Source organism: Rhinoderma darwinii, assembly GCF_050947455.1.
Source record: "Rhinoderma darwinii isolate aRhiDar2 chromosome 5 unlocalized genomic scaffold, aRhiDar2.hap1 SUPER_5_unloc_37, whole genome shotgun sequence".
NCBI lineage: Eukaryota > Metazoa > Chordata > Amphibia > Anura > Rhinodermatidae > Rhinoderma > Rhinoderma darwinii.
Genome location: NW_027461795.1, coordinates 208,002 through 230,056, shown reverse-complemented (window position 1 = coordinate 230,056; position 22,055 = coordinate 208,002). Strand labels below are relative to the sequence as shown.

The following is a 22,055-nucleotide window of genomic DNA, read 5'->3' as shown; positions in this document are numbered from 1 at the left end:
GTGCAAAGTTCCGTCTGAACTTTATATAAGACGGTGAGGCTCAGTCAGTCACTCAGTGTTGCCTGAGAGGGCAACACTGCAACAGCCGGCCGCCAGGCTGTCTTTTTTTTGCACAGCTAGTTGCCTCCAGGAGGCCACAAGAGGGAGACAAGGGACTGCAAAATGGAAAATAGGCATCCACCAACTTTACAGACAACTTCTCCTTGCTCCTACAACCTCCATCCTTGCACAGTTTGTTATTCTTCTAGGTAACATAGTAACAAATCCAAATTGCTGCTCTCTTTGTAGGCAAGCAAGGCTTTGTTGCAACTGCAATTCTTACTTCTTCTTGAAATGTAGGGACGACAGTACATTCCATCACATCCATCTAGTGTACACAGGTAGGTCCATTGTGGCGGGCAGGCGAGCGGGCGGGCTGCTTTATTGGCTGTTTGCTGTTCCCCTACTCCACTCCACTATTTGACTGTTGTGCTGCATCAATCAATCAATCAATCAATCAATCAATCAATCAATCAATCAATCAATCAATCAATCAAGTGGCTGGCTCAGGTGCAGCTCTTTAACTTACCTAAAAGGGAGGGCGGAGAGAAGACAAGGAAGGTGAATGAGGTGTTCCAATGTGAAATGCCGGAAACACAGAAACACAGACGACACACAACAAGAGGTGGCAATCTATTCATTAATTGCATTTAATCAATGAGCTCATTATCACTCATGCATTGTCCAACAGGTGTTGAAATAATGGGATTAAAAGGGGAGATCCCTTCAGAAAGACAGAAACAATAGCAAAGACAAAAAACACTTTTGGAATCTGCTTTTAGTCAACACATAAGGAAAGGGTGCACCGGTCCTGGAAATACTGCAATACCAGGTCAATGCGTGGAGTGGACAGAGCAAGCTCTATTTCCATCTCCCTGTTCTAAAAATCCATTTAATATATGGTCCCCAGATAGGGGACGTATCAGATATTAAACTGATAAGAACAGATACTACACTTGATCTTAGCCAAAAGGCCGAGAAGCGATAACCCGAACGGGCCGCGCGTTGCCCGAGCCTGCCCGATACTGCTGTTCAGCCCTTGCAGCGATTCAGCCTACTTCTAGGCAATTCCATGGGGCCCTGCAGGCTCACACACTCACAGCTACACGGGAGGTGAATAAAGGCCGGAGAGGAAGCCAGACAGGATTTGCTTCTTTTGCTTGCACCACAATGCAGTGCTGAAAGAGGAGGAATCTACATAAAAACGCCTTCCTGGCAACGCCCAAATGCCCTGCTGCCATGCAGATAAACACTGGCAGCGGCAGCAAGTGCATGCCCACAGCCACCCCTTGTTCCTTCACACCTTGTATCAGCTGTAATCCAGTCCAGTCCAGTGCTGCCTGCTGAGCAGCACTGACCAACACTGCCTGGGCCCAGGCTTTTATCTCTGAGGCCCCATTATGATGTCAGAAAGCTGGCTCTGGAATCCTGAGGGCTCCACTATGACACGTGCAAAGTTCCGTCTGAACTTTATATAAGACGGTGAGGCTCAGTCAGTCACTCAGTGTTGCCTGAGAGGGCAACACTGCAACAGCCGGCCGCCAGGCTGTCTTTTTTTTGCACAGCTAGTTGCCTCCAGGAGGCCACAAGAGGGAGACAAGGGACTGCAAAATGGAAAATAGGCATCCACCAACTTTACAGACAACTTCTCCTTGCTCCTACAACCTCCATCCTTGCACAGTTTGTTATTCTTCTAGGTAACATAGTAACAAATCCAAATTGCTGCTCTCTTTGTAGGCAAGCAAGGCTTTGTTGCAACTGCAATTCTTACTTCTTCTTGAAATGTAGGGACGACAGTACATTCCATCACATCCATCTAGTGTACACAGGTAGGTCCATTGTGGCGGGCAGGCGAGCGGGCGGGCTGCTTTATTGGCTGTTTGCTGTTCCCCTACTCCACTCCACTATTTGACTGTTGTGCTGCATCAATCAATCAATCAATCAATCAATCAATCAATCAATCAATCAATCAATCAATCAGTGGCTGGCTCAGGTGCAGCTCTTTAACTTACCTAAAAGGGAGGGCGGAGAGAAGACAAGGAAGGTGAATGAGGTGTTCCAATGTGAAATGCCGGAAACACAGAAACACAGACGACACACAACAAGAGGTGGCAATCTATTCATTAATTGCATTTAATCAATGAGCTCATTATCACTCATGCATTGTCCAACAGGTGTTGAAATAATGGGATTAAAAGGGGAGATCCCTTCAGAAAGACAGAAACAATAGCAAAGACAAAAAACACTTTTGGAATCTGCTTTTAGTCAACACATAAGGAAAGGGTGCACCGGTCCTGGAAATACTGCAATACCAGGTCAATGCGTGGAGTGGACAGAGCAAGCTCTATTTCCATCTCCCTGTTCTAAAAATCCATTTAATATATGGTCCCCAGATAGGGGACGTATCAGATATTAAACTGATAAGAACAGATACTACACTTGATCTTAGCCAAAAGGCCGAGAAGCGATAACCCGAACGGGCCGCGCGTTGCCCGAGCCTGCCCGATACTGCTGTTCAGCCCTTGCAGCGATTCAGCCTACTTCTAGGCAATTCCATGGGGCCCTGCAGGCTCACACACTCACAGCTACACGGGAGGTGAATAAAGGCCGGAGAGGAAGCCAGACAGGATTTGCTTCTTTTGCTTGCACCACAATGCAGTGCTGAAAGAGGAGGAATCTACATAAAAACGCCTTCCTGGCAACGCCCAAATGCCCTGCTGCCATGCAGATAAACACTGGCAGCGGCAGCAAGTGCATGCCCACAGCCACCCCTTGTTCCTTCACACCTTGTATCAGCTGTAATCCAGTCCAGTCCAGTGCTGCCTGCTGAGCAGCACTGACCAACACTGCCTGGGCCCAGGCTTTTATCTCTGAGGCCCCATTATGATGTCAGAAAGCTGGCTCTGGAATCCTGAGGGCTCCACTATGACACGTGCAAAGTTCCGTCTGAACTTTATATAAGACGGTGAGGCTCAGTCAGTCACTCAGTGTTGCCTGAGAGGGCAACACTGCAACAGCCGGCCGCCAGGCTGTCTTTTTTTTGCACAGCTAGTTGCCTCCAGGAGGCCACAAGAGGGAGACAAGGGACTGCAAAATGGAAAATAGGCATCCACCAACTTTACAGACAACTTCTCCTTGCTCCTACAACCTCCATCCTTGCACAGTTTGTTATTCTTCTAGGTAACATAGTAACAAATCCAAATTGCTGCTCTCTTTGTAGGCAAGCAAGGCTTTGTTGCAACTGCAATTCTTACTTCTTCTTGAAATGTAGGGACGACAGTACATTCCATCACATCCATCTAGTGTACACAGGTAGGTCCATTGTGGCGGGCAGGCGAGCGGGCGGGCTGCTTTATTGGCTGTTTGCTGTTCCCCTACTCCACTCCACTATTTGACTGTTGTGCTGCAATCAATCAATCAATCAATCAATCAATCAATCAGTGGCTGGCTCAGGTGCAGCTCTTTAACTTACCTAAAAGGGAGGGCGGAGAGAAGACAAGGAAGGTGAATGAGGTGTTCCAATGTGAAATGCCGGAAACACAGAAACACAGACGACACACAACAAGAGGTGGCAATCTATTCATTAATTGCATTTAATCAATGAGCTCATTATCACTCATGCATTGTCCAACAGGTGTTGAAATAATGGGATTAAAAGGGGAGATCCCTTCAGAAAGACAGAAACAATAGCAAAGACAAAAAACACTTTTGGAATCTGCTTTTAGTCAACACATAAGGAAAGGGTGCACCGGTCCTGGAAATACTGCAATACCAGGTCAATGCGTGGAGTGGACAGAGCAAGCTCTATTTCCATCTCCCTGTTCTAAAAATCCATTTAATATATGGTCCCCAGATAGGGGACGTATCAGATATTAAACTGATAAGAACAGATACTACACTTGATCTTAGCCAAAAGGCCGAGAAGCGATAACCCGAACGGGCCGCGCGTTGCCCGAGCCTGCCCGATACTGCTGTTCAGCCCTTGCAGCGATTCAGCCTACTTCTAGGCAATTCCATGGGGCCCTGCAGGCTCACACACTCACAGCTACACGGGAGGTGAATAAAGGCCGGAGAGGAAGCCAGACAGGATTTGCTTCTTTTGCTTGCACCACAATGCAGTGCTGAAAGAGGAGGAATCTACATAAAAACGCCTTCCTGGCAACGCCCAAATGCCCTGCTACCATGCAGATAAACACTGGCAGCGGCAGCAAGTGCATGCCCACAGCCACCCCTTGTTCCTTCACACCTTGTATCAGCTGTAATCCAGTCCAGTCCAGTGCTGCCTGCTGAGCAGCACTGACCAACACTGCCTGGGCCCAGGCTTTTATCTCTGAGGCCCCATTATGATGTCAGAAAGCTGGCTCTGGAATCCTGAGGGCTCCACTATGACACGTGCAAAGTTCTGTCTGAACTTTATATAAGACGGTGAGGCTCAGTCAGTCACTCAGTGTTGCCTGAGAGGGCAACACTGCAACAGCCGGCCTCCAGGCTGTCTTTTTTTTGCACAGCTAGTTGCCTCCAGGAGGCCACAAGAGGGAGACAAGGGACTGCAAAATGGAAAATAGGCATCCACCAACTTTACAGACAACTTCTCCTTACTCCTACAACCTCCATCCTTGCACAGTTTGTTATTCTTCTAGGTAACATAGTAACAAATCCAAATTGCTGCTCTCTTTGTAGGCAAGCAAGGCTTTGTTGCAACTGCAATTCTTACTTCTTCTTGAAATGTAGGGACGACAGTACATTCCATCACATCCATCTAGTGTACACAGGTAGGTCCATTGTGGCGGGCAGGCGAGCGGGCAGGCTGCTTTATTGGCTGTTTGCTGTTCCCCTACTCCACTCCACTATTTGACTGTTGTGCTGCATCAATCAATCAATCAATCAATCAATCAATCAATCAATCAATCAATCAATCAATCAGTGGCTGGCTCAGGTGCAGCTCTTTAACTTACCTAAAAGGGAGGGCGGAGAGAAGACAAGGAAGGTGAATGAGGTGTTCCAATGTGAAATGCCGGAAACACAGAAACACAGACGACACACAACAAGAGGTGGCAATCTATTCATTAATTTCATTTAATCAATGAGCTCATTATCACTCATGCATTGTCCAACAGGTGTTGAAATAATGGGATTAAAAGGGGAGATCCCTTCAGAAAGACAGAAACAATAGCAAAGACAAAAAACACTTTTGGAATCTGCTTTTAGTCAACACATAAGGAAAGGGTGCACCGGTCCTGGAAATACTGCAATACCAGGTCAATGCGTGGAGTGGACAGAGCAAGCTCTATTTCCATCTCCCTGTTCTAAAAATCCATTTAATATATGGTCCCCAGATAGGGGACGTATCAGATATTAAACTGATAAGAACAGATACTACACTTGATCTTAGCCAAAAGGCCGAGAAGCGATAACCCGAACGGGCCGCGCGTTGCCCGAGCCTGCCCGATACTGCTGTTCAGCCCTTGCAGCGATTCAGCCTACTTCTAGGCAATTCCATGGGGCCCTGCAGGCTCACACACTCACAGCTACACGGGAGGTGAATAAAGGCCGGAGAGGAAGCCAGACAGGATTTGCTTCTTTTGCTTGCACCACAATGCAGTGCTGAAAGAGGAGGAATCTACATAAAAACGCCTTCCTGGCAACGCCCAAATGCCCTGCTGCCATGCAGATAAACACTGGCAGCGGCAGCAAGTGCATGCCCACAGCCACCCCTTGTTCCTTCACACCTTGTATCAGCTGTAATCCAGTCCAGTCCAGTGCTGCCTGCTGAGCAGCACTGACCAACACTGCCTGGGCCCAGGCTTTTATCTCTGAGGCCCCATTATGATGTCAGAAAGCTGGCTCTGGAATCCTGAGGGCTCCACTATGACACGTGCAAAGTTCCGTCTGAACTTTATATAAGACGGTGAGGCTCAGTCAGTCACTCAGTGTTGCCTGAGAGGGCAACACTGCAACAGCCGGCCGCCAGGCTGTCTTTTTTTTGCACAGCTAGTTGCCTCCAGGAGGCCACAAGAGGGAGACAAGGGACTGCAAAATGGAAAATAGGCATCCACCAACTTTACAGACAACTTCTCCTTGCTCCTACAACCTCCATCCTTGCACAGTTTGTTATTCTTCTAGGTAACATAGTAACAAATCCAAATTGCTGCTCTCTTTGTAGGCAAGCAAGGCTTTGTTGCAACTGCAATTCTTACTTCTTCTTGAAATGTAGGGACGACAGTACATTCCATCACATCCATCTAGTGTACACAGGTAGGTCCATTGTGGCGGGCAGGCGAGCGGGCGGGCTGCTTTATTGGCTGTTTGCTGTTCCCCTACTCCACTCCACTATTTGACTGTTGTGCTGCATCAATCAATCAATCAATCAATCAATCAATCAATCAATCAATCAATCAGTGGCTGGCTCAGGTGCAGCTCTTTAACTTACCTAAAAGGGAGGGCGGAGAGAAGACAAGGAAGGTGAATGAGGTGTTCCAATGTGAAATGCCGGAAACACAGAAACACAGACGACACACAACAAGAGGTGGCAATCTATTCATTAATTTCATTTAATCAATGAGCTCATTATCACTCATGCATTGTCCAACAGGTGTTGAAATAATGGGATTAAAAGGGGAGATCCCTTCAGAAAGACAGAAACAATAGCAAAGACAAAAAACACTTTTGGAATCTGCTTTTAGTCAACACATAAGGAAAGGGTGCACCGGTCCTGGAAATACTGCAATACCAGGTCAATGCGTGGAGTGGACAGAGCAAGCTCTATTTCCATCTCCCTGTTCTAAAAATCCATTTAATATATGGTCCCCAGATAGGGGACGTATCAGATATTAAACTGATAAGAACAGATACTACACTTGATCTTAGCCAAAAGGCCGAGAAGCGATAACCCGAACGGGCCGCGCGTTGCCCGAGCCTGCCCGATACTGCTGTTCAGCCCTTGCAGCGATTCAGCCTACTTCTAGGCAATTCCATGGGGCCCTGCAGGCTCACACACTCACAGCTACACGGGAGGTGAATAAAGGCCGGAGAGGAAGCCAGACAGGATTTGCTTCTTTTGCTTGCACCACAATGCAGTGCTGAAAGAGGAGGAATCTACATAAAAACGCCTTCCTGGCAACGCCCAAATGCCCTGCTGCCATGCAGATAAACACTGGCAGCGGCAGCAAGTGCATGCCCACAGCCACCCCTTGTTCCTTCACACCTTGTATCAGCTGTAATCCAGTCCAGTCCAGTGCTGCCTGCTGAGCAGCACTGACCAACACTGCCTGGGCCCAGGCTTTTATCTCTGAGGCCCCATTATGATGTCAGAAAGCTGGCTCTGGAATCCTGAGGGCTCCACTATGACACGTGCAAAGTTCCGTCTGAACTTTATATAAGACGGTGAGGCTCAGTCAGTCACTCAGTGTTGCCTGAGAGGGCAACACTGCAACAGCCGGCCGCCAGGCTGTCTTTTTTTTGCACAGCTAGTTGCCTCCAGGAGGCCACAAGAGGGAGACAAGGGACTGCAAAATGGAAAATAGGCATCCACCAACTTTACAGACAACTTCTCCTTGCTCCTACAACCTCCATCCTTGCACAGTTTGTTATTCTTCTAGGTAACATAGTAACAAATCCAAATTGCTGCTCTCTTTGTAGGCAAGCAAGGCTTTGTTGCAACTGCAATTCTTACTTCTTCTTGAAATGTAGGGACGACAGTACATTCCATCACATCCATCTAGTGTACACAGGTAGGTCCATTGTGGCGGGCAGGCGAGCGGGCGGGCTGCTTTATTGGCTGTTTGCTGTTCCCCTACTCCACTCCACTATTTGACTGTTGTGCTGCATCAATCAATCAATCAATCAATCAATCAATCAATCAATCAATCAATCAGTGGCTGGCTCAGGTGCAGCTCTTTAACTTACCTAAAAGGGAGGGCGGAGAGAAGACAAGGAAGGTGAATGAGGTGTTCCAATGTGAAATGCCGGAAACACAGAAACAGAGACGACACACAACAAGAGGTGGCAATCTATTCATTAATTGCATTTAATCAATGAGCTCATTATCACTCATGCATTGTCCAACAGGTGTTGAAATAATGGGATTAAAAGGGGAGATCCCTTCAGAAAGACAGAAACAATAGCAAAGACAAAAAACACTTTTGGAATCTGCTTTTAGTCAACACATAAGGAAAGGGTGCACCGGTCCTGGAAATACTGCAATACCAGGTCAATGCGTGGAGTGGACAGAGCAAGCTCTATTTCCATCTCCCTGTTCTAAAAATCCATTTAATATATGGTCCCCAGATAGGGGACGTATCAGATATTAAACTGATAAGAACAGATACTACACTTGATCTTAGCCAAAAGGCCGAGAAGCGATAACCCGAACGGGCCGCGCGTTGCCCGAGCCTGCCCGATACTGCTGTTCAGCCCTTGCAGCGATTCAGCCTACTTCTAGGCAATTCCATGGGGCCCTGCAGGCTCACACACTCACAGCTACACGGGAGGTGAATAAAGGCCGGAGAGGAAGCCAGACAGGATTTGCTTCTTTTGCTTGCACCACAATGCAGTGCTGAAAGAGGAGGAATCTACATAAAAACGCCTTCCTGGCAACGCCCAAATGCCCTGCTGCCATGCAGATAAACACTGGCAGCGGCAGCAAGTGCATGCCCACAGCCACCCCTTGTTCCTTCACACCTTGTATCAGCTGTAATCCAGTCCAGTCCAGTGCTGCCTGCTGAGCAGCACTGACCAACACTGCCTGGGCCCAGGCTTTTATCTCTGAGGCCCCATTATGATGTCAGAAAGCTGGCTCTGGAATCCTGAGGGCTCCACTATGACACGTGCAAAGTTCCGTCTGAACTTTATATAAGACGGTGAGGCTCAGTCAGTCACTCAGTGTTGCCTGAGAGGGTAACACTGCAACAGCCGGCCGCCAGGCTGTCTTTTTTTTGCACAGCTAGTTGCCTCCAGGAGGCCACAAGAGGGAGACAAGGGACTGCAAAATGGAAAATAGGCATCCACCAACTTTACAGACAACTTCTCCTTGCTCCTACAACCTCCATCCTTGCACAGTTTGTTATTCTTCTAGGTAACATAGTAACAAATCCAAATTGCTGCTCTCTTTGTAGGCAAGCAAGGCTTTGTTGCAACTGCAATTCTTACTTCTTCTTGAAATGTAGGGACGACAGTACATTCCATCACATCCATCTAGTGTACACAGGTAGGTCCATTGTGGCGGGCAGGCGAGCGGGCGGGCTGCTTTATTGGCTGTTTGCTGTTCCCCTACTCCACTCCACTATTTGACTGTTGTGCTGCATCAATCAATCAATCAATCAATCAATCAATCAATCAATCAATCAATCAGTGGCTGGCTCAGGTGCAGCTCTTTAACTTACCTAAAAGGGAGGGCGGAGAGAAGACAAGGAAGGTGAATGAGGTGTTCCAATGTGAAATGCCGGAAACACAGAAACACAGACGACACACAACAAGAGGTGGCAATCTATTCATTAATTGCATTTAATCAATGAGCTCATTATCACTCATGCATTGTCCAACAGGTGTTGAAATAATGGGATTAAAAGGGGAGATCCCTTCAGAAAGACAGAAACAATAGCAAAGACAAAAAACACTTTTGGAATCTGCTTTTAGTCAACACATAAGGAAAGGGTGCACCGGTCCTGGAAATACTGCAATACCAGGTCAATGCGTGGAGTGGACAGAGCAAGCTCTATTTCCATCTCCCTGTTCTAAAAATCCATTTAATATATGGTCCCCAGATAGGGGACGTATCAGATATTAAACTGATAAGAACAGATACTACACTTGATCTTAGCCAAAAGGCCGAGAAGCGATAACCCGAACGGGCCGCGCGTTGCCCGAGCCTGCCCGATACTGCTGTTCAGCCCTTGCAGCGATTCAGCCTACTTCTAGGCAATTCCATGGGGCCCTGCAGGCTCACACACTCACAGCTACACGGGAGGTGAATAAAGGCCGGAGAGGAAGCCAGACAGGATTTGCTTCTTTTGCTTGCACCACAATGCAGTGCTGAAAGAGGAGGAATCTACATAAAAACGCCTTCCTGGCAACGCCCAAATGCCCTGCTGCCATGCAGATAAACACTGGCAGCGGCAGCAAGTGCATGCCCACAGCCACCCCTTGTTCCTTCACACCTTGTATCAGCTGTAATCCAGTCCAGTCCAGTGCTGCCTGCTGAGCAGCACTGACCAACACTGCCTGGGCCCAGGCTTTTATCTCTGAGGCCCCATTATGATGTCAGAAAGCTGGCTCTGGAATCCTGAGGGCTCCACTATGACACGTGCAAAGTTCCGTCTGAACTTTATATAAGACGGTGAGGCTCAGTCAGTCACTCAGTGTTGCCTGAGAGGGTAACACTGCAACAGCCGGCCGCCAGGCTGTCTTTTTTTTGCACAGCTAGTTGCCTCCAGGAGGCCACAAGAGGGAGACAAGGGACTGCAAAATGGAAAATAGGCATCCACCAACTTTACAGACAACTTCTCCTTGCTCCTACAACCTCCATCCTTGCACAGTTTGTTATTCTTCTAGGTAACATAGTAACAAATCCAAATTGCTGCTCTCTTTGTAGGCAAGCAAGGCTTTGTTGCAACTGCAATTCTTACTTCTTCTTGAAATGTAGGGACGACAGTACATTCCATCACATCCATCTAGTGTACACAGGTAGGTCCATTGTGGCGGGCAGGCGAGCGGGCGGGCTGCTTTATTGGCTGTTTGCTGTTCCCCTACTCCACTCCACTATTTGACTGTTGTGCTGCATCAATCAATCAATCAATCAATCAATCAATCAATCAATCAATCAATCAGTGGCTGGCTCAGGTGCAGCTCTTTAACTTACCTAAAAGGGAGGGCGGAGAGAAGACAAGGAAGGTGAATGAGGTGTTCCAATGTGAAATGCCGGAAACACAGAAACACAGACGACACACAACAAGAGGTGGCAATCTATTCATTAATTGCATTTAATCAATGAGCTCATTATCACTCATGCATTGTCCAACAGGTGTTGAAATAATGGGATTAAAAGGGGAGATCCCTTCAGAAAGACAGAAACAATAGCAAAGACAAAAAACACTTTTGGAATCTGCTTTTAGTCAACACATAAGGAAAGGGTGCACCGGTCCTGGAAATACTGCAATACCAGGTCAATGCGTGGAGTGGACAGAGCAAGCTCTATTTCCATCTCCCTGTTCTAAAAATCCATTTAATATATGGTCCCCAGATAGGGGACGTATCAGATATTAAACTGATAAGAACAGATACTACACTTGATCTTAGCCAAAAGGCCGAGAAGCGATAACCCGAACGGGCCGCGCGTTGCCCGAGCCTGCCCGATACTGCTGTTCAGCCCTTGCAGCGATTCAGCCTACTTCTAGGCAATTCCATGGGGCCCTGCAGGCTCACACACTCACAGCTACACGGGAGGTGAATAAAGGCCGGAGAGGAAGCCAGACAGGATTTGCTTCTTTTGCTTGCACCACAATGCAGTGCTGAAAGAGGAGGAATCTACATAAAAACGCCTTCCTGGCAACGCCCAAATGCCCTGCTGCCATGCAGATAAACACTGGCAGCGGCAGCAAGTGCATGCCCACAGCCACCCCTTGTTCCTTCACACCTTGTATCAGCTGTAATCCAGTCCAGTCCAGTGCTGCCTGCTGAGCAGCACTGACCAACACTGCCTGGGCCCAGGCTTTTATCTCTAAGGCCCCATTATGATGTCAGAAAGCTGGCTCTGGAATCCTGAGGGCTCCACTATGACACGTGCAAAGTTCCGTCTGAACTTTATATAAGACGGTGAGGCTCAGTCAGTCACTCAGTGTTGCCTGAGAGGGCAACACTGCAACAGCCGGCCGCCAGGCTGTCTTTTTTTTGCACAGCTAGTTGCCTCCAGGAGGCCACAAGAGGGAGACAAGGGACTGCAAAATGGAAAATAGGCATCCACCAACTTTACAGACAACTTCTCCTTGCTCCTACAACCTCCATCCTTGCACAGTTTGTTATTCTTCTAGGTAACATAGTAACAAATCCAAATTGCTGCTCTCTTTGTAGGCAAGCAAGGCTTTGTTGCAACTGCAATTCTTACTTCTTCTTGAAATGTAGGGACGACAGTACATTCCATCACATCCATCTAGTGTACACAGGTAGGTCCATTGTGGCGGGCAGGCGAGCGGGCGGGCTGCTTTATTGGCTGTTTGCTGTTCCCCTACTCCACTCCACTATTTGACTGTTGTGCTGCATCAATCAATCAATCAATCAATCAATCAATCAATCAATCAATCAATCAATCAGTGGCTGGCTCAGGTGCAGCTCTTTAACTTACCTAAAAGGGAGGGCGGAGAGAAGACAAGGAAGGTGAATGAGGTGTTCCAATGTGAAATGCCGGAAACACAGAAACACAGACGACACACAACAAGAGGTGGCAATCTATTCATTAATTGCATTTAATCAATGAGCTCATTATCACTCATGCATTGTCCAACAGGTGTTGAAATAATGGGATTAAAAGGGGAGATCCCTTCAGAAAGACAGAAACAATAGCAAAGACAAAAAACACTTTTGGAATCTGCTTTTAGTCAACACATAAGGAAAGGGTGCACCGGTCCTGGAAATACTGCAATACCAGGTCAATGCGTGGAGTGGACAGAGCAAGCTCTATTTCCATCTCCCTGTTCTAAAAATCCATTTAATATATGGTCCCCAGATAGGGGACGTATCAGATATTAAACTGATAAGAACAGATACTACACTTGATCTTAGCCAAAAGGCCGAGAAGCGATAACCCGAACGGGCCGCGCGTTGCCCGAGCCTGCCCGATACTGCTGTTCAGCCCTTGCAGCGATTCAGCCTACTTCTAGGCAATTCCATGGGGCCCTGCAGGCTCACACACTCACAGCTACACGGGAGGTGAATAAAGGCCGGAGAGGAAGCCAGACAGGATTTGCTTCTTTTGCTTGCACCACAATGCAGTGCTGAAAGAGGAGGAATCTACATAAAAACGCCTTCCTGGCAACGCCCAAATGCCCTGCTGCCATGCAGATAAACACTGGCAGCGGCAGCAAGTGCATGCCCACAGCCACCCCTTGTTCCTTCACACCTTGTATCAGCTGTAATCCAGTCCAGTCCAGTGCTGCCTGCTGAGCAGCACTGACCAACACTGCCTGGGCCCAGGCTTTTATCTCTGAGGCCCCATTATGATGTCAGAAAGCTGGCTCTGGAATCCTGAGGGCTCCACTATGACACGTGCAAAGTTCCGTCTGAACTTTATATAAGACGGTGAGGCTCAGTCAGTCACTCAGTGTTGCCTGAGAGGGCAACACTGCAACAGCCGGCCGCCAGGCTGTCTTTTTTTGCACAGCTAGTTGCCTCCAGGAGGCCACAAGAGGGAGACAAGGGACTGCAAAATGGAAAATAGGCATCCACCAACTTTACAGACAACTTCTCCTTGCTCCTACAACCTCCATCCTTGCACAGTTTGTTATTCTTCTAGGTAACATAGTAACAAATCCAAATTGCTGCTCTCTTTGTAGGCAAGCAAGGCTTTGTTGCAACTGCAATTCTTACTTCTTCTTGAAATGTAGGGACGACAGTACATTCCATCACATCCATCTAGTGTACACAGGTAGGTCCATTGTGGCGGGCAGGCGAGCGGGCGGGCTGCTTTATTGGCTGTTTGCTGTTCCCCTACTCCACTCCACTATTTGACTGTTGTGCTGCATCAATCAATCAATCAATCAATCAATCAATCAATCAATCAATCAATCAATCAGTGGCTGGCTCAGGTGCAGCTCTTTAACTTACCTAAAAGGGAGGGCGGAGAGAAGACAAGGAAGGTGAATGAGGTGTTCCAATGTGAAATGCCGGAAACACAGAAACACAGACGACACACAACAAGAGGTGGCAATCTATTCATTAATTGCATTTAATCAATGAGCTCATTATCACTCATGCATTGTCCAACAGGTGTTGAAATAATGGGATTAAAAGGGGAGATCCCTTCAGAAAGACAGAAACAATAGCAAAGACAAAAAACACTTTTGGAATCTGCTTTTAGTCAACACATAAGGAAAGGGTGCACCGGTCCTGGAAATACTGCAATACCAGGTCAATGCGTGGAGTGGACAGAGCAAGCTCTATTTCCATCTCCCTGTTCTAAAAATCCATTTAATATATGGTCCCCAGATAGGGGACGTATCAGATATTAAACTGATAAGAACAGATACTACACTTGATCTTAGCCAAAAGGCCGAGAAGCGATAACCCGAACGGGCCGCGCGTTGCCCGAGCCTGCCCGATACTGCTGTTCAGCCCTTGCAGCGATTCAGCCTACTTCTAGGCAATTCCATGGGGCCCTGCAGGCTCACACACTCACAGCTACACGGGAGGTGAATAAAGGCCGGAGAGGAAGCCAGACAGGATTTGCTTCTTTTGCTTGCACCACAATGCAGTGCTGAAAGAGGAGGAATCTACATAAAAACGCCTTCCTGGCAACGCCCAAATGCCCTGCTGCCATGCAGATAAACACTGGCAGCGGCAGCAAGTGCATGCCCACAGCCACCCCTTGTTCCTTCACACCTTGTATCAGCTGTAATCCAGTCCAGTCCAGTGCTGCCTGCTGAGCAGCACTGACCAACACTGCCTGGGCCCAGGCTTTTATCTCTGAGGCCCCATTATGATGTCAGAAAGCTGGCTCTGGAATCCTGAGGGCTCCACTATGACACGTGCAAAGTTCCGTCTGAACTTTATATAAGACGGTGAGGCTCAGTCAGTCACTCAGTGTTGCCTGAGAGGGCAACACTGCAACAGCCGGCCGCCAGGCTGTCTTTTTTTTGCACAGCTAGTTGCCTCCAGGAGGCCACAAGAGGGAGACAAGGGACTGCAAAATGGAAAATAGGCATCCACCAACTTTACAGACAACTTCTCCTTGCTCCTACAACCTCCATCCTTGCACAGTTTGTTATTCTTCTAGGTAACATAGTAACAAATCCAAATTGCTGCTCTCTTTGTAGGCAAGCAAGGCTTTGTTGCAACTGCAATTCTTACTTCTTCTTGAAATGTAGGGACGACAGTACATTCCATCACATCCATCTAGTGTACACAGGTAGGTCCATTGTGGCGGGCAGGCGAGCGGGCGGGCTGCTTTATTGGCTGTTTGCTGTTCCCCTACTCCACTCCACTATTTGACTGTTGTGCTGCATCAATCAATCAATCAATCAATCAATCAATCAATCAGTGGCTGGCTCAGGTGCAGCTCTTTAACTTACCTAAAAGGGAGGGCGGAGAGAAGACAAGGAAGGTGAATGAGGTGTTCCAATGTGAAATGCCGGAAACACAGAAACACAGACGACACACAACAAGAGGTGGCAATCTATTCATTAATTGCATTTAATCAATGAGCTCATTATCACTCATGCATTGTCCAACAGGTGTTGAAATAATGGGATTAAAAGGGGAGATCCCTTCAGAAAGACAGAAACAATAGCAAAGACAAAAAACACTTTTGGAATCTGCTTTTAGTCAACACATAAGGAAAGGGTGCACCGGTCCTGGAAATACTGCAATACCAGGTCAATGCGTGGAGTGGACAGAGCAAGCTCTATTTCCATCTCCCTGTTCTAAAAATCCATTTAATATATGGTCCCCAGATAGGGGACGTATCAGATATTAAACTGATAAGAACAGATACTACACTTGATCTTAGCCAAAAGGCCGAGAAGCGATAACCCGAACGGGCCGCGCGTTGCCCGAGCCTGCCCGATACTGCTGTTCAGCCCTTGCAGCGATTCAGCCTACTTCTAGGCAATTCCATGGGGCCCTGCAGGCTCACACACTCACAGCTACACGGGAGGTGAATAAAGGCCGGAGAGGAAGCCAGACAGGATTTGCTTCTTTTGCTTGCACCACAATGCAGTGCTGAAAGAGGAGGAATCTACATAAAAACGCCTTCCTGGCAACGCCCAAATGCCCTGCTGCCATGCAGATAAACACTGGCAGCGGCAGCAAGTGCATGCCCACAGCCACCCCTTGTTCCTTCACACCTTGTATCAGCTGTAATCCAGTCCAGTCCAGTGCTGCCTGCTGAGCAGCACTGACCAACACTGCCTGGGCCCAGGCTTTTATCTCTGAGGCCCCATTATGATGTCAGAAAGCTGGCTCTGGAATCCTGAGGGCTCCACTATGACACGTGCAAAGTTCCGTCTGAACTTTATATAAGACGGTGAGGCTCAGTCAGTCACTCAGTGTTGCCTGAGAGGGCAACACTGCAACAGCCGGCCGCCAGGCTGTCTTTTTTTTGCACAGCTAGTTGCCTCCAGGAGGCCACAAGAGGGAGACAAGGGACTGCAAAATGGAAAATAGGCATCCACCAACTTTACAGACAACTTCTCCTTGCTCCTACAACCTCCATCCTTGCACAGTTTGTTATTCTTCTAGGTAACATAGTAACAAATCCAAATTGCTGCTCTCTTTGTAGGCAAGCAAGGCTTTGTTGCAACTGCAATTCTTACTTCTTCTTGAAATGTAGGGACGACAGTACATTCCATCACATCCATCTAGTGTACACAGGTAGGTCCATTGTGGCGGGCAGGCGAGCGGGCGGGCTGCTTTATTGGCTGTTTGCTGTTCCCCTACTCCACTCCACTATTTGACTGTTGTGCTGCATCAATCAATCAATCAATCAATCAATCAATCAATCAATCAATCAATCAGTGGCTGGCTCAGGTGCAGCTCTTTAACTTACCTAAAAGGGAGGGCGGAGAGAAGACAAGGAAGGTGAATGAGGTGTTCCAATGTGAAATGCCGGAAACACAGAAACACAGACGACACACAACAAGAGGTGGCAATCTATTCATTAATTGCATTTAATCAATGAGCTCATTATCACTCATGCATTGTCCAACAGGTGTTGAAATAATGGGATTAAAAGGGGAGATCCCTTCAGAAAGACAGAAACAATAGCAAAGACAAAAAACACTTTTGGAATCTGCTTTTAGTCAACACATAAGGAAAGGGTGCACCGGTCCTGGAAATACTGCAATACCAGGTCAATGCGTGGAGTGGACAGAGCAAGCTCTATTTCCATCTCCCTGTTCTAAAAATCCATTTAATATATGGTCCCCAGATAGGGGACGTATCAGATATTAAACTGATAAGAACAGATACTACACTTGATCTTAGCCAAAAGGCCGAGAAGCGATAACCCGAACGGGCCGCGCGTTGCCCGAGCCTGCCCGATACTGCTGTTCAGCCCTTGCAGCGATTCAGCCTACTTCTAGGCAATTCCATGGGGCCCTGCAGGCTCACACACTCACAGCTACACGGGAGGTGAATAAAGGCCGGAGAGGAAGCCAGACAGGATTTGCTTCTTTTGCTTGCACCACAATGCAGTGCTGAAAGAGGAGGAATCTACATAAAAACGCCTTCCTGGCAACGCCCAAATGCCCTGCTGCCATGCAGATAAACACTGGCAGCGGCAGCAAGTGCATGCCCACAGCCACCCCTTGTTCCTTCACACCTTGTATCAGCTGTAATCCAGTCCAGTCCAGTGCTGCCTGCTGAGCAGTACTGACCAACACTGCCTGGGCCCAGGCTTTTATCTCTGAGGCCCCATTATGATGTCAGAAAGCTGGCTCTGGAATCCTGAGGGCTCCACTATGACACGTGCAAAGTTCCGTCTGAACTTTATATAAGACGGTGAGGCTCAGTCAGTCACTCAGTGTTGCCTGAGAGGGCAACACTGCAACAGCCGGCCGCCAGGCTGTCTTTTTTTTGCACAGCTAGTTGCCTCCAGGAGGCCACAAGAGGGAGACAAGGGACTGCAAAATGGAAAATAGGCATCCACCAACTTTACAGACAACTTCTCCTTGCTCCTACAACCTCCATCCTTGCACAGTTTGTTATTCTTCTAGGTAACATAGTAACAAATCCAAATTGCTGCTCTCTTTGTAGGCAAGCAAGGCTTTGTTGCAACTGCAATTCTTACTTCTTCTTGAAATGTAGGGACGACAGTACATTCCATCACATCCATCTAGTGTACACAGGTAGGTCCATTGTGGCGGGCAGGCGAGCGGGCGGGCTGCTTTATTGGCTGTTTGCTGTTCCCCTACTCCACTCCACTATTTGACTGTTGTGCTGCATCAATCAATCAATCAATCAATCAATCAATCAGTGGCTGGCTCAGGTGCAGCTCTTTAACTTACCTAAAAGGGAGGGCGGAGAGAAGACAAGGAAGGTGAATGAGGTGTTCCAATGTGAAATGCCGGAAACACAGAAACACAGACGACACACAACAAGAGGTGGCAATCTATTCATTAATTGCATTTAATCAATGAGCTCATTATCACTCATGCATTGTCCAACAGGTGTTGAAATAATGGGATTAAAAGGGGAGATCCCTTCAGAAAGACAGAAACAATAGCAAAGACAAAAAACACTTTTGGAATCTGCTTTTAGTCAACACATAAGGAAAGGGTGCACCGGTCCTGGAAATACTGCAATACCAGGTCAATGCGTGGAGTGGACAGAGCAAGCTCTATTTCCATCTCCCTGTTCTAAAAATCCATTTAATATATGGTCCCCAGATAGGGGACGTATCAGATATTAAACTGATAAGAACAGATACTACACTTGATCTTAGCCAAAAGGCCGAGAAGCGATAACCCGAACGGGCCGCGCGTTGCCCGAGCCTGCCCGATACTGCTGTTCAGCCCTTGCAGCGATTCAGCCTACTTCTAGGCAATTCCATGGGGCCCTGCAGGCTCACACACTCACAGCTACACGGGAGGTGAATAAAGGCCGGAGAGGAAGCCAGACAGGATTTGCTTCTTTTGCTTGCACCACAATGCAGTGCTGAAAGAGGAGGAATCTACATAAAAACGCCTTCCTGGCAACGCCCAAATGCCCTGCTGCCATGCAGATAAACACTGGCAGCGGCAGCAAGTGCATGCCCACAGCCACCCCTTGTTCCTTCACACCTTGTATCAGCTGTAATCCAGTCCAGTCCAGTGCTGCCTGCTGAGCAGCACTGACCAACACTGCCTGGGCCCAGGCTTTTATCTCTGAGGCCCCATTATGATGTCAGAAAGCTGGCTCTGGAATCCTGAGGGCTCCACTATGACACGTGCAAAGTTCCGTCTGAACTTTATATAAGACGGTGAGGCTCAGTCAGTCACTCAGTGTTGCCTGAGAGGGCAACACTGCAACAGCCGGCCGCCAGGCTGTCTTTTTTTTGCACAGCTAGTTGCCTCCAGGAGGCCACAAGAGGGAGACAAGGGACTGCAAAATGGAAAATAGGCATCCACCAACTTTACAGACAACTTCTCCTTGCTCCTACAACCTCCATCCTTGCACAGTTTGTTATTCTTCTAGGTAACATAGTAACAAATCCAAATTGCTGCTCTCTTTGTAGGCAAGCAAGGCTTTGTTGCAACTGCAATTCTTACTTCTTCTTGAAATGTAGGGACGACAGTACATTCCATCACATCCATCTAGTGTACACAGGTAGGTCCATTGTGGCGGGCAGGCGAGCGGGCGGGCTGCTTTATTGGCTGTTTGCTGTTCCCCTACTCCACTCCACTATTTGACTGTTGTGCTGCATCAATCAATCAATCAATCAATCAATCAATCAATCAATCAATCAATCAGTGGCTGGCTCAGGTGCAGCTCTTTAACTTACCTAAAAGGGAGGGCGGAGAGAAGACAAGGAAGGTGAATGAGGTGTTCCAATGTGAAATGCCGGAAACACAGAAACACAGACGACACACAACAAGAGGTGGCAATCTATTCATTAATTGCATTTAATCAATGAGCTCATTATCACTCATGCATTGTCCAACAGGTGTTGAAATAATGGGATTAAAAGGGGAGATCCCTTCAGAAAGACAGAAACAATAGCAAAGACAAAAAACACTTTTGGAATCTGCTTTTAGTCAACACATAAGGAAAGGGTGCACCGGTCCTGGAAATACTGCAATACCAGGTCAATGCGTGGAGTGGACAGAGCAAGCTCTATTTCCATCTCCCTGTTCTAAAAATCCATTTAATATATGGTCCCCAGATAGGGGACGTATCAGATATTAAACTGATAAGAACAGATACTACACTTGATCTTAGCCAAAAGGCCGAGAAGCGATAACCCGAACGGGCCGCGCGTTGCCCGAGCCTGCCCGATACTGCTGTTCAGCCCTTGCAGCGATTCAGCCTACTTCTAGGCAATTCCATGGGGCCCTGCAGGCTCACACACTCACAGCTACACGGGAGGTGAATAAAGGCCGGAGAGGAAGCCAGACAGGATTTGCTTCTTTTGCTTGCACCACAATGCAGTGCTGAAAGAGGAGGAATCTACATAAAAACGCCTTCCTGGCAACGCCCAAATGCCCTGCTGCCATGCAGATAAACACTGGCAGCGGCAGCAAGTGCATGCCCACAGCCACCCCTTGTTCCTTCACACCTTGTATCAGCTGTAATCCAGTCCAGTCCAGTGCTGCCTGCTGAGCAGCACTGACCAACACTGCCTGGGCCCAGGCTTTTATCTCTGAGGCCCCATTATGATGTCAGAAAGCTGGCTCTGGAATCCTGAGGGCTCCACTATGACACGTGCAAAGTTCCGTCTGAACTTTATATAAGACGGTGAGGCTCAGTCAGTCACTCAGTGTTGCCTGAGAGGGCAACACTGCAACAGCCGGCCGCCAGGCTGTCTTTTTTTTGCACAGCTAGTTGCCTCCAGGAGGCCACAAGAGGGAGACAAGGGACTGCAAAATGGAAAATAGGCATCCACCAACTTTACAGACAACTTCTCCTTGCTCCTACAACCTCCATCCTTGCACAGTTTGTTATTCTTCTAGGTAACATAGTAACAAATCCAAATTGCTGCTCTCTTTGTAGGCAAGCAAGGCTTTGTTGCAACTGCAATTCTTACTTCTTCTTGAAATGTAGGGACGACAGTACATTCCATCACATCCATCTAGTGTACACAGGTAGGTCCATTGTGGCGGGCAGGCGAGCGGGCGGGCTGCTTTATTGGCTGTTTGCTGTTCCCCTACTCCACTCCACTATTTGACTGTTGTGCTGCATCAATCAATCAATCAATCAATCAATCAATCAATCAATCAATCAGTGGCTGGCTCAGGTGCAGCTCTTTAACTTACCTAAAAGGGAGGGCGGAGAGAAGACAAGGAAGGTGAATGAGGTGTTCCAATGTGAAATGCCGGAAACACAGAAACACAGACGACACACAACAAGAGGTGGCAATCTATTCATTAATTGCATTTAATCAATGAGCTCATTATCACTCATGCATTGTCCAACAGGTGTTGAAATAATGGGATTAAAAGGGGAGATCCCTTCAGAAAGACAGAAACAATAGCAAAGACAAAAAACACTTTTGGAATCTGCTTTTAGTCAACACATAAGGAAAGGGTGCACCGGTCCTGGAAATACTGCAATACCAGGTCAATGCGTGGAGTGGACAGAGCAAGCTCTATTTCCATCTCCCTGTTCTAAAAATCCATTTAATATATGGTCCCCAGATAGGGGACGTATCAGATATTAAACTGATAAGAACAGATACTACACTTGATCTTAGCCAAAAGGCCGAGAAGCGATAACCCGAACGGGCCGCGCGTTGCCCGAGCCTGCCCGATACTGCTGTTCAGCCCTTGCAGCGATTCAGCCTACTTCTAGGCAATTCCATGGGGCCCTGCAGGCTCACACACTCACAGCTACACGGGAGGTGAATAAAGGCCGGAGAGGAAGCCAGACAGGATTTGCTTCTTTTGCTTGCACCACAATGCAGTGCTGAAAGAGGAGGAATCTACATAAAAACGCCTTCCTGGCAACGCCCAAATGCCCTGCTGCCATGCAGATAAACACTGGCAGCGGCAGCAAGTGCATGCCCACAGCCACCCCTTGTTCCTTCACACCTTGTATCAGCTGTAATCCAGTCCAGTCCAGTGCTGCCTGCTGAGCAGCACTGACCAACACTGCCTGGGCCCAGGCTTTTATCTCTG

At 47.8% G+C, this 22,055-nt stretch overlaps 15 non-coding genes across 15 annotated transcripts; all 15 read right to left on the bottom strand.

Moving 5' to 3' along the window:
- Nucleotides 1-834: 834 nt before the first annotated feature.
- On the bottom strand, nucleotides 835-1,025 carry LOC142691448 (U2 spliceosomal RNA). The gene has a single exon (XR_012860000.1). It is a non-coding gene; the product is annotated as a U2 spliceosomal RNA (small nuclear RNA).
- Nucleotides 1,026-2,317: 1,292 nt separating this feature from the next.
- LOC142691447 (U2 spliceosomal RNA) lies at nucleotides 2,318-2,508 on the bottom strand. Its single transcript, XR_012859999.1, has one exon. It is a non-coding gene; the product is annotated as a U2 spliceosomal RNA (small nuclear RNA).
- A 1,269-nt stretch (nucleotides 2,509-3,777) lies between these two features.
- On the bottom strand, nucleotides 3,778-3,968 carry LOC142691446 (U2 spliceosomal RNA). Its single transcript, XR_012859998.1, has one exon. It is a non-coding gene; the product is annotated as a U2 spliceosomal RNA (small nuclear RNA).
- Nucleotides 3,969-5,260: 1,292 nt separating this feature from the next.
- On the bottom strand, nucleotides 5,261-5,451 carry LOC142691445 (U2 spliceosomal RNA). The gene has a single exon (XR_012859997.1). It is a non-coding gene; the product is annotated as a U2 spliceosomal RNA (small nuclear RNA).
- Nucleotides 5,452-6,735: 1,284 nt separating this feature from the next.
- LOC142691443 (U2 spliceosomal RNA) lies at nucleotides 6,736-6,926 on the bottom strand. The gene has a single exon (XR_012859995.1). It is a non-coding gene; the product is annotated as a U2 spliceosomal RNA (small nuclear RNA).
- A 1,284-nt stretch (nucleotides 6,927-8,210) lies between these two features.
- On the bottom strand, nucleotides 8,211-8,401 carry LOC142691442 (U2 spliceosomal RNA). The gene has a single exon (XR_012859994.1). It is a non-coding gene; the product is annotated as a U2 spliceosomal RNA (small nuclear RNA).
- A 1,284-nt stretch (nucleotides 8,402-9,685) lies between these two features.
- On the bottom strand, nucleotides 9,686-9,876 carry LOC142691441 (U2 spliceosomal RNA). The gene has a single exon (XR_012859993.1). It is a non-coding gene; the product is annotated as a U2 spliceosomal RNA (small nuclear RNA).
- A 1,284-nt stretch (nucleotides 9,877-11,160) lies between these two features.
- Nucleotides 11,161-11,351, bottom strand: LOC142691440 (U2 spliceosomal RNA). Its single transcript, XR_012859992.1, has one exon. It is a non-coding gene; the product is annotated as a U2 spliceosomal RNA (small nuclear RNA).
- A 1,288-nt stretch (nucleotides 11,352-12,639) lies between these two features.
- LOC142691438 (U2 spliceosomal RNA) lies at nucleotides 12,640-12,830 on the bottom strand. The gene has a single exon (XR_012859991.1). It is a non-coding gene; the product is annotated as a U2 spliceosomal RNA (small nuclear RNA).
- A 1,287-nt stretch (nucleotides 12,831-14,117) lies between these two features.
- LOC142691437 (U2 spliceosomal RNA) lies at nucleotides 14,118-14,308 on the bottom strand. The gene has a single exon (XR_012859990.1). It is a non-coding gene; the product is annotated as a U2 spliceosomal RNA (small nuclear RNA).
- A 1,272-nt stretch (nucleotides 14,309-15,580) lies between these two features.
- LOC142691436 (U2 spliceosomal RNA) lies at nucleotides 15,581-15,771 on the bottom strand. Its single transcript, XR_012859989.1, has one exon. It is a non-coding gene; the product is annotated as a U2 spliceosomal RNA (small nuclear RNA).
- A 1,284-nt stretch (nucleotides 15,772-17,055) lies between these two features.
- Nucleotides 17,056-17,246, bottom strand: LOC142691435 (U2 spliceosomal RNA). Its single transcript, XR_012859988.1, has one exon. It is a non-coding gene; the product is annotated as a U2 spliceosomal RNA (small nuclear RNA).
- A 1,268-nt stretch (nucleotides 17,247-18,514) lies between these two features.
- LOC142691434 (U2 spliceosomal RNA) lies at nucleotides 18,515-18,705 on the bottom strand. The gene has a single exon (XR_012859987.1). It is a non-coding gene; the product is annotated as a U2 spliceosomal RNA (small nuclear RNA).
- A 1,284-nt stretch (nucleotides 18,706-19,989) lies between these two features.
- On the bottom strand, nucleotides 19,990-20,180 carry LOC142691433 (U2 spliceosomal RNA). Its single transcript, XR_012859986.1, has one exon. It is a non-coding gene; the product is annotated as a U2 spliceosomal RNA (small nuclear RNA).
- Nucleotides 20,181-21,460: 1,280 nt separating this feature from the next.
- LOC142691431 (U2 spliceosomal RNA) lies at nucleotides 21,461-21,651 on the bottom strand. Its single transcript, XR_012859984.1, has one exon. It is a non-coding gene; the product is annotated as a U2 spliceosomal RNA (small nuclear RNA).
- Nucleotides 21,652-22,055: the final 404 nt, after the last annotated feature.